The sequence below is a fragment of the Tupaia chinensis genome, unplaced genomic scaffold, assembly GCF_000334495.1.
Source record: "Tupaia chinensis unplaced genomic scaffold, TupChi_1.0 Scaffold000118_1, whole genome shotgun sequence".
NCBI lineage: Eukaryota > Metazoa > Chordata > Mammalia > Scandentia > Tupaiidae > Tupaia > Tupaia belangeri.
The window spans coordinates 3,381,313-3,395,967 of record NW_006159584.1 but is presented as its reverse complement, the minus strand read 5'-3'; the positions used below and the strand labels follow the sequence as shown (position 1 = coordinate 3,395,967).

The 14,655-nt window shown below is 36.3% G+C and overlaps 1 pseudogene; it reads right to left on the bottom strand.

Annotated features, from left to right (window-relative positions):
* The window catches only part of LOC106734456 (single-stranded DNA-binding protein, mitochondrial-like), a 70,504-nt pseudogene extending 66,785 nt beyond the window's left edge, over nucleotides 1–3,719 (bottom strand).
* Nucleotides 3,720–14,655: the final 10,936 nt, after the last annotated feature.

Here is a 14,655-nt window from a genome sequence, read left to right as displayed (position 1 = left end):
TGGCTGGGAGAGGCTGGGAACAGATAGTGGCATGCAACTCTGTTGAGGGTGCTTCTCCCTCTCAATACAAACTTAAATCAAAAAATGATCATATATATCTGGCACATAGTAGTTGCTCAGGAAATGTGAGTTCCTACCTTGCTTTTTTCTGACCTAAATGGATTATCAGCTGGCGTTGACTGCAGCTCTTATTGCTCTCCCTCAGCCTAGTTAAAGCACTATAACTGCTTGTTTATTTAGCCCTTCCTAGAACTCTCCTATATTTATCCATTCATCTTATAATAAATAATTGAGAGAGGTGTAGACAGCTAAGACAAAAAGGTACTGATTCAATATTAAAAGTCTAGTCTAGGGACCAGCAGTTAGCGTAATGGTTATGTCGCTGGACTCCCATGTAGTCAACTGCAGTTCGCGTCCCGGACCCGGTGGCTTAAACTCACGCCTGGCGCATGTGCGTGCATGCCCAAGATCCCGAGAGGAGAATGGAGGAGAAGGGATTGTGGCATGGCTATCCCCCCTGGGGGGGTGATTTCTCGCTTTCTGTCCCTCTGTCCCTGTCTTTCTGGAGAGTGCACGCGCCCTATAGCTAAAAACCTCTCAAAAAAAAGGTCTAGTCTAAGTGCCAGCAGGTGGTGTGGTAGTTAAGGTGTCGGACTTCCGCATGGTGAATTGGGCTTCAAGCCCTGGATCCAGCAGCATGAAACTCATGCTGAGAGTGTGTGTATGTGTTCCTAAAATCCTGAAAGGAGAATGGAGGAGAAGGGATTGCAGCATGGTCATCCACCTCTGGGGGTGAGTGCCTTCTCACTTTCTCTCTCTCTCTCTGTCTGTCTGTCTCTCCAGCAAGTGTATGTGCCCTATATCAAAAATTCCTCAAAAAAAATAATAAAAAATATTCTAACCTTTCCATTTTTGTCCTCTTCATTCTTCCTGGTCTAGCTCAAAAGTGCTGCAAAGATTGAAGCGCTAACATTCCTAAATCACCATTTTACTATAGTCTGTGAATGTTTTCTGAGAACTGTATTAAAAATTATTATGATACATTCAAATGCAGATGAGGTGCAAAGGAAACACTGTGCCAGAAGATATACCTAACAGAATTACAAAAGTGTTCATGAATATTTACTAGAAACACAATTGTATTATATGTCTCCCAGCTCTTTAACATAATAAGGTTTCTACCATGGGTGTTATTTGTGCTGAGTTATTTCTTAGAATATCTTATGAAGAAATGACTAATTAACATGCATAAGGTCCTTTCAAAACAAATATGTAAAAGAGTCAAATAGTCTCTCCTGATGACTTCAACAAGTTGAAAAACAGCTTGAGGTCTGTGCATTCTAAATTCACATGGAGTTCTCATTAAAACTGATAGAAAATTCTAAGAGCTCTAAAATCATAGAGATGAGAGTCACAAACACACACACACACACCAGAACACACAATCACAGCAAATTTCTATTAAATTTGCAACGTAGGATCTCCACTGTGAAAGTATGCTGAGAATTAAGATAATTTAAGGGGGTCTTATTTATTAAGTGCTAACTGTCACATTATGAAGGAACATCCTTAGAAATCTCAAATGCTTCATTTATTTTCATTCATACATCTTCAAAACACCTTTGAGAACTGATGATTGCCCTTTTGTGGCCTCTATAAATGGAGAGAGCTCAAGTACCTGGAGAGGGCTCAAAAGAGAGCCTCCAAGGAAATGAAAGGACTAGAAAATTAAATACATTATGCAAAGGTTTAAAGAACTTTGCTCTCAGTAGATAGTAAAAGTGACCTTTAAGCAAATATGGAAATGAAGCGCCCCTACCACCATATGACCTTGCAAACAACAATTAAAAACTAGAAATTAACAGAAGACTAAACATACAAATGTCCCAAAAGGCAGAGTAAGAGTGGCTTTTATAATGTTTATAACAGTTCCACTTAAGATATTTCAATGAAGATAGTTTAAACCAACAAGGATTTCTGTCACTTTGTTTACTTAATAACAACTCTTACCTCTTACCTTGTTCCCTAAAAATCAAAATTTAATTTAGGGTGAGAAAAGGAGAAACAAATCACAGTGGGGAAAAAAACAAAAACAAAAACAAAAACACACTCGAAGACAAGACATAAAACAAAGCAAATGAGAAGAAAAACAAGGGAAGGTCCACTTTCTGAATTCCTTAGAAGCTAGAGTTCCTGTGTCATGGGTATAGTGAAAGAAGCACAAATATATAGTTGACAAGATAATTCTATTTTTAAACTTTGTCATTTTTCTTGACTGTAACGTGGATGCATATTTGAATCTATCTCCAGATATTTAGAATTAAGAGCCTTTCCAGGGGCCAGCAGGGGGCATGGTGGTTAAGGCACTGGAATCCCACATGGACAACCACTGTTGAGTCCTGGACCTGTTGGTTTGCTTTCTCAATTACTCTCTTTGGTCTAAATAAAGAATAATAAAGGTAATATAAAAAATAATTCTAAAAGAAGAAATAAAAAAAGGCTTTCAGGAGTAGCTCATAGTAGCAAGATAAAAAAAAAATTACATTAAATCATGACTAAGAGAAAAAGTAAGGAGTGTTCTTAATCTTTGCATCAGTGAACTTTACAGAATGTCCCAGGAAGGAACATCAGGGTTTCCCAAAATTACATGGGATAAGAAGTAGCAAGAAAGAATTCATGCGGATATTCTGGCAAACAATATGCTAGAAAATACTTCAGCTAGAGAGAGGGATAGATGCTGTGAGCTTCTGGGCTGTCCTTCTCTGATAGGCAGAGACTGTGGTCAAGGAGGCTGAAATTGAAATTCTAATTCAGTCACTTGCTAACTATGTGACCCTGGAGAATTTTCTTAAAATCTCTACCTCTGAATTATCTTATTTATTTATTTTTATATAAAAGATTATTTTAATTATTGTCCTCAGAAGCTACAAAGACTGCACATAATTTGGAAATGAGACTATCAAGCAATGACCAAAGAAGAATCATCCATTCTATACTTTCTCTTTACTCACTGACAAATATGATGCTCTCAGCTATTATTTTTATTGTCTGACACCTCATGTTATTTTTTTATTTTAATTTTTTTGTTTTGTTTTGAGAGAGATATTTTTGTTCCAGGGTATATGCGCTCGCCAGAGAGATAGAGAGAGGTAGGGACACACAGAGAAAGAAATCTCCCAGCAGGGAAGATGGCCACACCACAATCCCTTCTCCGTTCTCCTCTCAGGATTTTGAGCACTCATGCATATGCACCTGCCATGAGGTTTAAGCCACTGGGTGCAGGATTCAAACTGTATTCAACTACATGTGAGTCCAGTGACTTAACCATTATGCCATCTGCTGGTTTCCTCATGTTATTTTTATCTGTATATTCACCATAGTCTTACTTTTCCTTCCACATAAATTTGAGGCCCCTTTTTTACCTGTGATATGCCACGTCTCTGAGGCCTGGTTGGAATACTAATACTCTGTGCCATGTAGTCTTTTGACTGATATCACCCATTTGGGATTCTTCACTGTCCCGATTGCCACAACTCATTTTTGCCAGAGAAAATATTGTGACTGGATTTTTACCATCAACCTGTCTCATGACAGGGTCCTGACCAACTTGCTCATATAACTGCACATGATTCAGAGATCTTTCAAGAATCAAACTGATAGCTATTTCAGATTCATGTCTTACAAACTGATAAATACTGTAATGCAGGTCTTTGTAACATGGCTTCTATTTTCTTTTCTTACAATCTAATCTTTAGATCTTTCCTGATGCTCTAGCCTAGAGAGACTCCAATCCGGGGTTTGGTTCTGTTTCAGCTGAATTATTATGTTTTTAAAAAGAAAAAAAAAAAAACTCCACAGATATTTATGTATAAGGATTAGGTGAATTAGCATAAATAAAATATATCTATATAAAGTGTACTGATAAAAGCATATATAAAGAGAAATAATGGATTTGCTCTTGATACTGTCAGGGGAGTTGTGAATTATTTGAAAGATTTTAAAATCTGCAAATGAGGGCTTTTTCTTTCTCATATACCCAGAAATGTGGCATTATAGCAGTCTAAAATACTCATCTGAATATTCCCTTATATAAAAATGAAATAAATATGTATACAGTTATGTCATAAACAGGGCACATTCATAGGTATTTTCCTACAAGAAACTGTAGCATTGTACTAGACTGGTGTATATAAGCAAATGAATACACAATTATAATTTTACAGTTAAAAATATTTTTATGTTAAAAATTTTATAAAATGGTATGAAAGGAGGAAAGAAAAGGATAGGGGTACAACTTGTGCCATAATCTGTTTCTTCAGTAAAAAATGATTTTGAGAAATAATTTTTTGTAAAACCCTCTACTTCTCAACCTTTCTTTTCTATTTTCTGTACCTAGAGCTACCATGGTTTGTCATACAAAAACATTTAAAAAATTAAATTAAGAATTATAGGAGCCAGTAGGTAGTGTGGCGGTTAAGGGTGCTGGACTCGCACATGGCTGACAGTGTTTCGAGTCCCAGTCCTGGACCTGGTGGCTTGCTTTCTCACTTTCTCTCACTCTGTCCCTCTCTGGTCAAATAAAATAAATAAATAAAGGTAAAAGAAAAATAATTATAAGCACAAGTAAATTAATCTTGCTCCAAATCATGATATTTTAAACTTACAATCAAATATTTTCTTTTTGGCTGGTCAATAGTGAAGGTTATTTAACAGGTTCATCTGATTTACATACCTACTAAGAATTCCACTAGAGGAAAATATTAACACAATGTGTACAAAGTGAAGGCATGGAGTTTATGCCAGATCTTCCAGATGTTTTTGTTACTAGACACTTCATGAATACTCAGATGTGTTTCACTTAGTCATCCTTGCGTCCAGTTCATGTAGTCAAGAGCTATGATTTTAATTCATCTGGGTAAGTGTGAGTATCATTGGACTAGAGGAGTTGGGTTGATGATAGTGAACAACATTCTTTGGACTTTGGATTTTTAAAGGGAAGATTGGCATATTATCAAACAATAGTCTCTGAAGGACAAGCAGAAAGTATACATGTGCCTAGTGTACAAGAGCCAAAATTATAGTATTGGCAAACAAAAATAAAAGCCTAGCATTATTAGTAAGGAAGACTATTTTAGATATGAGAAAAAGAAATGTTTTTCATTAAGACTAAGAATGCAGTTTGTTCACGCCGGGTGCGTGTGCGTGCATGCCCAAGATCCTGAGAGGAGAACGGAGGAGAAGGGATTGCGGCGTGACCATCCCCCCAGGGGGTGATTTCTCGCTTTCTGTCTCTATGTCTCTCTCTGTCTGTCTGGCGAGTGCACGCGCCCTATAGCGAAAACCTCTCAAAAAAAAAAAAAAAGAATGCAGTTTGTTTTTGTTTCCCTTTGAATCAGAGGGTTTCTATTGCGACCTTAACAGATACCTGAGAATCACAAGATACAAACCACTTTATGTGTACAAACAATTGTTGAAAAAAGTAAAAGTATGAAGTATTAGCATTTAGAAATGCCTATGATTTTATTTGCTAGCCAGTATCTTTTCTTTACAGGAAAACAAATATTGACCAGTGTCGGGTCATTTTGGTATATAAAATTAACATTTTATGCATTAAGTTTAGAATTTTTAAAATTCTGTAAAATCTGTTTGCTATTAACATTGTTACATAAACTTTGCAATTTTTAAAAAACAGAATCAAAATCAAACCCATAAAAAGGTTGCAAATAAAATACAAAGAATATTTCCCTTTTGAATTATTTGGGAGTGAGCTGATAAACTGAACACCTGTCATCCTCTAAGACAGATGTATATTCCTATAAGAGAGGGTATTCTCTTGTGTAACTACAATATAACCATTAGAATCAGGAAATTACCACTGATAAATTACCTTCTTCTAATACTTATACATAATGGAGTTTTCTTTAATATCAACATAGTTTGATCTTTGATAAATTATGGATCAAATTCCAAACCACGTGTATTTTGTACTCTCAGACCCCATGTGGTTTTCTCCTCTGTGGACAGGACTGGCCCCCTTTATCCTATGCATCCTGCTCCTCCTACCTGCCTTCCTTACATTTCTGTCTTTCTCATGCCATCCAGGTTCTGACTTTTGTTCCAGGCACTCACCTAGTCATGTAGACACAGGCTCTATAATCTCGAGTCATTAGACTCCACATTACACTTTCATTTTCCCACCCAGAAACTAACTCCCATGCTGGTCTTGCTTCTGCTGAATGCTCTTCTTGTCCTTTTTAGACCAGGACACTCTGCGTTTGGTTACCACGGCTTCCCTACCTTGGCTGTGGAAGTCAGCCTTCCTTTACTCCAACTAGTAACTTGAATTCTTTTTTTTTTTCCCCATAAAGAGAAAAGAAGAGAGTAACAATTAATAAAGATAGTAAAGATCTGAGTACAAAATGATATGAAAAGAGGCAAGAATATACATGCTATGTATATTAACAACAACAGGATGTGAACTAAGTTGGGAAATGACTGAGAAGAAGTACACAAGTACAAAAGCAGTAACTTTGTGCTGCAGGTGAATGATGGTGATAGCACTCATGGAGAGGAATCGATTTATAACGAGAGGGAAAGTACAGAACATTTTGGGACTAGAAGCTACTTCTTAACAAGTTGTCTTCTAGTTTAGTGGCTACTGCTTAGAATTCACTAATCATGATAACAGGAAGAGAAACAGAATTGGAGACAAGAAAGGAATTTGGATTAAGCATATTGCAGTTGACATACCTTGAAACATCCACAATCCAAGTAATGCAAGTTTTCTTGTTTGTTTGAGTTAGAGAGAAATAGAAGATTTGCATTTTGTAGCAATAATTTTCCAAACTATGTAAAAAAACACATAGGAGAAGTGCTGATTTTGTTTGGGTGATCATTAGAGGGAGCCCCAGTACTTTAAAAATCCGTTAGGTCTTATCATAAAACTGAACATGTAAGAAAAATATCTCTCGTATATGAAAAGTTAGCATTTAATAAAAATTGGCTGCATAAAAGTGACTCAAATACTTCTGGAGTGTTTGTGATAGGGTCAAAATTCATCTCTGTCAAATTGACAATAGGACTCACTCCTTTTTATTTGCTCCTCTAGATAGGACTATCCTGACAATATTGCATGTACTGTATTTTCACTAAATATGTGGGATCTTCCAGGACACAAAGCAAAGAGAGCTCAGATTTATTGGCACAGGTTGTAGGAGCAGTGCTGTGCGATGCTAAAGACCATCTGGAAAGGCTCTAGGTTTGCATCCTGGGTCTACCTCAAAAGCTGAGGGCACCTGTGATCCTGGTTGGTAGCAGGACTTGAGAAGACCCTGTTGAGGGTGCCTGCCTGTCTGTCTTGTTGATCTGTGTCTCTCATAAAATAAATAAATAATAAACTTAAAATATTTTTTAAAGCTATAAATCAAAGAAGGTAAAATGGTTCACATAGCACCATCTCCTCATGGCATTAAGGATGAAAGAGCATGCCAGGTAAGACTGCCAGATAAAATACAAGATGACAGCCACTGGAACATCTACAATCCAGGCAATGGGAAGGTTTTTGGTTAGATTGTTTCTGAGTAATGAAGAAATGGTATATATACATACTATAATACACTATTAAACAATGTAGAAAAATATTAGGATATATGCTGATTTTGGTTTGTTTGAACTGGTGACTATTCAATTAAAGTTGATTTTCAAATAAATGATGATATGTGTTCATTATTTATTTATTTTTAAAGAATTATTTTATTTAATGTTAATCTATTTATTTTTTTTAGAGGTTTTTCACTATAGAGTACATGCGCTCGCCAGACAGAGAGAGACAGAGACAGAAAGCGAGAAATCACCTCCCAGAGGGGATGGCCATGCCCCAATCCCTTCTCCTCCATTCTTCTCTCGGGATCTTGGGCACACACACACATACGCCCGCTGTGGGTTTTAAGCCACTGGGTCCAGGACTCGAACCGTGGTCAACTACTTGGTAGTCCAGCAACATAGCCATTACGCTAACTGCTGGTTCCCACTTATCTATTATTTTTAATTTGACCAGAGAGGGATAGAGAGAGTGGGAAAGTGAGAAAGCAAGTTGCCAGGTTCAGTACTCAAACTGCAGTCATCCGTGTGGGAGTCAGTGCTCTTAACTACCACACCACCTGTAAGTCCCTCATTTTTTGTTTACTTATTTTTATTTTAAAAAATGGTCTAACACATGCACTCACTGGAGAGAGATGGTAAGAAAAAGACGGAGGTAAAGTGAGAAAGCACTCTCTACCCCTCAGGAGAAATGGCCACATTTCAATCCTCTCTCTTCCATTCTCCTCTCAGGATTTGGGGCACACATACACACAGGCCCCAAGGGTGGTTTTTTTTCTTTCTTTCTTTCTTTCTTTCTTTCTTTCGAGGTTTTTGCTATAGGGCACATGCACTTGCCAGAAAGAGAGAGACAGAGAGACAGAAAGCGAGAAATCACTGTCCTCAGGTGAGATGGTCACACTGCAATCCCCTCTCCTTCATTCTCCTCTCAGGATCTTGGGCACACATGCACAAGCACCCGGCGTGAGTTAAGCCACTGGGTTGGGATTCGAACTGTGGTCGACTACATGGGAGTTCAGCAACATAGCCATTATGCTAACTGCTGTTCCCACCAAGTGTGTTTTTTAAACTTCTGGGTTTGATGTTCAAACCACACAGTCAGCCATATGGTTAAGCCAGCGCTTTAACAACCATACCATCAGCTAGCTCTATGTTTACTTTGAAAAATACTTTCCTGGCATCATCTTATTTCTTTGGAAGAAGATAGTCAATTATTTTCCTCTGAATAGAAAAAAATTCAAGATACATATTAACTATGTGTTGATCTTTGTTAGACAAGTGAAAATATTAAATCTTCCTATCTTCATTAATATATATCAAATTAGAACAATGTGGTCTCCTTGGGGGTGATAATGCTAATGTAACATATTTCAAAAACTCACATGAGAATTAATATCTTTTTTATAGGACAGACAAATCTAATAAAGACTACAATTTTATCTTTTCTTCCAAGCAATACAAACGATAGGATGAAAATAGTGATTGACTGTTTTCAAAAATAATTAGAATAATAATAATAATGATTGGGAAAAACATAGAAAAGATATTGAATGTTGAAGCGGGGAGATTAATGTCTCTGTATTGACTGACATGCATGGCAATTCCCTTTTGAAAAAGCAATGTAATACACTGTAAAGTCATATGTAATCCAATGTAATATAAAGAAGATTATGATGATAATAAAAATAAAAATTAAAAAAATCACATGTAGCCTTAAGGCATAGATTTTTAAAGAATTTTTTAAAAACTAAAAATCAATGAAATAGTCCAGAACACACTGAATTACAGAGCAATAAATTATAAGCACTGTGAATCAATAAATGAATAAAAAGGTGTTTCATTGTTGCCCTGATCCTTGGCCTAATAATATCAATATAAAGTATATAATACAGGAAAACCTCTGTGGTCATGAAAGCATGACAAGAGACCAGGCTTACTCTTCCACTATATGAAAACAAAACAAAAAATTTTGGCGCAAATAAGTGGTATGGTGGTTAAGGTGCTAGACTCCCACATGGTTGACTGTGGTTCAAGTTCTGGATCTAGGAGCTTGAAACTCATGCTGGGTGTGTGTGTGTACATGCCCAAAATCCTAGGAGGAGAATAAAGGAAAAGAAATTGCAACGTGGCCATCCCCATTCCTGAGCAGGGGGTGATTTCCCACTTTCCCTCTCATTTCCTCTCTCTTTGTGTCTCTCTCTGGTGAGTGCATGTGCCTAAGGCAAAAACCTTAAAAAACAAAAAAGTATGAGTAAACTGATATCATATAGGTGGTGTTGAGAATAGAATCCCGGGAAGAAAGGAAACAGACAGAGTGAGAGCTACAATAGTCCAGATTTTTACCTGGAAAAACATTCCAGAGTACATAATGGGGGGTGAATCACAGATGAGACTATGATGATTCAAGTTTAAGAGTCTGAGGAGCTGGACATTGCAGGACATGGATCTAGAGAGAAGGGACCGACACAGGAAAAGAACATGAGAAATCTTTACATAAGTGCTATGGAGAGTCACTAAATACTAAGATATTCAATATATATGGTAAAATTTTTGAAGCTGAGCAAAAAGTGAAAGGAGAGGTAAAAGTTAAATGCTGGTCAGAAATCACACTGACATTTGAATCTGTCCAGTCAGAATGTAGAATCATCACTTACAGAGAGGACCTTATGTAATGATCAAAGAAAGACTTAGTGGTGGGTCCAATTAATTACTCCTTACAGAAAAGACTGGTTAAAATGTGCCAAAACAAAGACTTAAAACTTGCCCCAAAAAGGTCCAAGTAGGCTCACCTGAACATTTCAGTACATTTATGATCCTGGCTGGCCGGGAGCCTTGGGGAGGACCGCATCGTGATGTGACTCTGTCAAGCAAGGTCATTCTTTTTCTCTCTAATAAACAAAACAAATAGATTAAACTTTAAATAAATATTTTTATTGATATTTTAAAGTTTCTTTTATTGGTACAATGGTAGAACAACACTTGGCATCCTAAAAGCCATACGGAAGATTAGGATTCAATTCTCAAGTCGGCCTCTACAGGCCAAAAATGTGTGTGCCCATACTGCTGGCTGTCTGGGATAGACTGAGGATAGGAGAATTGTGCTGTGAGACCCTACTGAGGGTGCTTCTCTTTCTGTTTTTCTCTCATGAAATAATGAAAGCATAATTTTTAAAAGAAATATACAAATAAACTATACAAACTGAAGTGTCTGCTTAAATAAATACCACAACTCATTTAAGAAAGGCAGTAAAATCCAAACACTCCACAATAAGAAACTAAATATCCTGATATCTAATAAAAAATATTACTAAGAACATAAAAAGAAGGAAAATGTGACTCAAATCTAGAAGAAAAATTAATCAATAAAAATGTACCCAGAAATGAAGATAAGAGCAAATGCAGACTTTCAAAACAGTTATAACTAAATTGGGAAATATATTTTAAAAAGTCTATGATAGAGAAATGGAAAATATGTAAAATAACTAAATAGAAGCTCAATGGAGTAAATGGATAATATTTGAGATGAAATGAAATTTCAGATAGAAAAGTCAGGTAGATATCATGAAAGGAAAGATCGAGGGACTTGAGGACATAGTAATAAAAATGCTCTAAAAATAAATCACATAAATAAAGGCAACGTATGAATGAATGTTCACTCTCAGTGACCTGTGGAGCAATACTAAGTGGACTTGAGGACATAGTAATAAAAATGCTCTAAAAATAAATCACACAAATAAAGGCAACGTATGAATGAATGCTCACTCTCAGTGACCTGTAGAGCAATACTAAGTGATCTAATATTCGTGTACTTGAAGCTCCAGAATGGATCAGCTGTGGGCGTTAAAAATTCAGTGACTGAATTGAGTAATTGCAACCAAGAATAAAAATTCATAAAATATTCATTATATAGCCCTTCACATCAAAAGTTTGGACAACTCAGGGTTCAAATCACAGAATAACTCCTTCCATAGATCTCATTGACCATGCTAAGAAATTACATTGCTACTTATTTTTCCCCCTTCCAATTCTCAATACAGTTAGAAATTTCTTTCTTTTGAGTTTTATGTAATTATAACTAGCTGAAATGGGATGGGGGATACCACCTTATAATTTATAATACTAAAATTATAGTGCCAAAAGTAATCTATTACTTTTTAAATGAATCAAAGTATATTGATAATATATATTATGCTTTACTATATTTTTAAACAATAGAGTAAAATATTATTTATATGACAGTGTTCCTTATTGCTCTACCTTTGAAGGATATATATTGTATAAAATGTAACTCCGATATTTTCTAAGACACATTTAAATACTTGCTAGATTTTTTTAAAAATTACATTTCTCCAGATGCATTTCCCCCCGAAATATGCATTTTTAATTTAATTTTAAATATAATTTTTAAATTATAAATAGGTTGTATTTAGAATTGCACCATTAAACATCTGATAAGGATAAATTAAAATGTACCTTACAACAGGATTCTGAGTTACAGATGCTTTGGAAGCTATAGAGAAATTCAAAGAAAAATGAAACAGAAAAGATAGCATCTGGTGTGTGATTAGCAATTAGGATGTTTATATTCATCAATTTGAAGTTGATGTTTACTTTCAGCACTTACAAGATTAGAAAGAGCAATGGTTATCTAAATGAATTACTAGTTTTATCCTTGTGTGTAGGATTTTCTTTGTCAATCTCCTGTGGAATTTTGTGACAGTTTTTCTAACAGTTCTTCATGTCAAACAAGGTTGGCATCTTCAATAAAAAGGACTTTAATTGTAAAAGTAACTTTTACTCACATGTTGGAATTGTACAAAAATTTAGACAGAGACAAATAAGGCTAAAATTTAGTGATGGCATTCAATTGTAAGAGGTATGAAATATTCATGGAAGAGTATGGGTCTTTAAATTTAGCACTGTCTATAAATAGGAATATTTTTTATGTCTTATATGTTTTCCTCTAGAGGGAAATGGATGCATAGAACACCATGTTTTCCAAAATAATTTACCTAGACTGATAAATCAACTTTTCTAAATCTATATGCATGTTCATTATCCAAATACTGATTAGAGTTTGGCTTCTTGGTGAAAGGCAGGAACATGCTAATCAACAAATATGAGCATTGCCCACACTTGAAATCAATAACTTTTATTGAAATCAATACTTTGGCATTCTCTGTGTGTTTGTGTATAAGTTTTAAAGTACTTGTAACAGTAACATTATTTATGAAATAGAAGAGAAGGAATTGTAGCATGACCACATCCCATTGGGATGAGTGCTTTTTCTTTCTCTTTTTCTCTCTCTGTCTCTCCATATATCTCTCTACATATGTAAGAATATACTGAATGCAGTTTTATCTATTCATAAACGTACTATTCCTGTCTTATTCATTCATTGACCACATATTCAATGACTACCTCACATAATTAATTCAAGACTTCTCTTTACCTTGACATCACTATTTCAATCATCAAACCCATCCATTTTTCTTTTGGAGAGATTTTCACTGTAGGGCACGTGCGCTCGCCAGACAGACAGAGAGAGACATAGAGACAGAAAGCGAGAAATCACCCCCCAGGGGGGACGGTCACGCCGCAATACCTTCTCCTCCATTCTCCTCTTGGGATCTTGGGCACGCACGCACAAGCACCCTGCGTGAGTTTTAAGCCACCAGGTCCGGGACGCGAACCGTGGTCGACTACGTGGGAGTCCAGCGACATAGCCATTACGCTAACTGCTGGTTCCCTCCATTTTTCTTAAAATGTATCTTGATCTTGCTTAATTCTCACTATTCTTTGTAACTTTTATTTCAAGCTTTTGCCATCTCTCACATAGACTATTATAATCTACTTTCCAATATCCTTGTCTCCTATCTTGAATTAATTCTTTTTTTTTTTTTGAGAGGTTTTTCCTATAGGACGCGTGCACTCGCCAGACAGACAGAGACACAGAGACAGAAAGCGAGAAAGCACCCCCCAGGGGGATGGCCATGCTACAATCCTTCATTCACTGAGGCTTCATGCTTCTCTTATGACTGCATCCACACCTGCATAGCCCTTGTGTTTACTTTCATCTAGTAAGACTTATTCTATTTCAAGGTCAGTCTAAGCCACTATTGGAAAAAATATTCTGCCCATACAATGCTATCCAAACAAGGCTATTTAAAAAGTGAGGGGGTATGACTAATAATGATATTGGAACAACATTTGTAAACTGAGATATTTTTGCTTACTTTGATTCATATGGACACAATAGATTGAGGCCTTCCTTACTTAGCTATTTTCCTTGATTCATGTGGAAAACTCATGTGAAAGAAAATTCACACCCAATCACTGGCGCACTAGGTGGGCTCACTGGGTAGTAATAAAAAAGTTGCCTAAATAGGCATAGTTGGTGGTGTACTAAACTAAACCCACATGGCTAACTATGAATTTGGATTCCCAGGCTAACCTGAAAACATGCCAGCTGTCTGAGTGCATGTCCAGGATCTTGAGCTGGAGAGCTGGAAAGAGATTCATAACATAAGATCTCGTTGAGAGTTCTCTGCTCTCTTTCTGTCTCTCTGTCACTAGGATGTGCTCATGCTTTCTCTAATGAATTTAAGAAAATGCAATTGAAACTGGGAAAGTGAGCACTGCAGTACAGGGCTAAGGGAGAGGAATGGGAGCTACTATGAGAAGTATATAAAACCCTATCCAGTTCCTTCTCCCCATCTCTCCCAGGAAGCAAAGAAATAAATACTGTTCCCTGGAGAGAAGAGAAAATGAAAAATAGAATTCTGCTCCTTAGGAGAGGCAGAGATAGATGCTGAGCTCAGAACTACAGCTAGGAAGAACAAGGTAAAGTGAAAAAAGACATGTCCCTGAGACCTAGAAGCAGAATATCTGCCTAACAGTGAAGCTTAGTCAGGAAAAAGAGCCAAAACAGCAATAATAAGTAATTAAGTAAATAAATAAATAGTAAATTGATAAACTATGCTTCTACCTACTTCAATGACAAGTGTTGAATAGCACATTCCAATGACATATGTCCTAAAAGACAGAAAATACGAA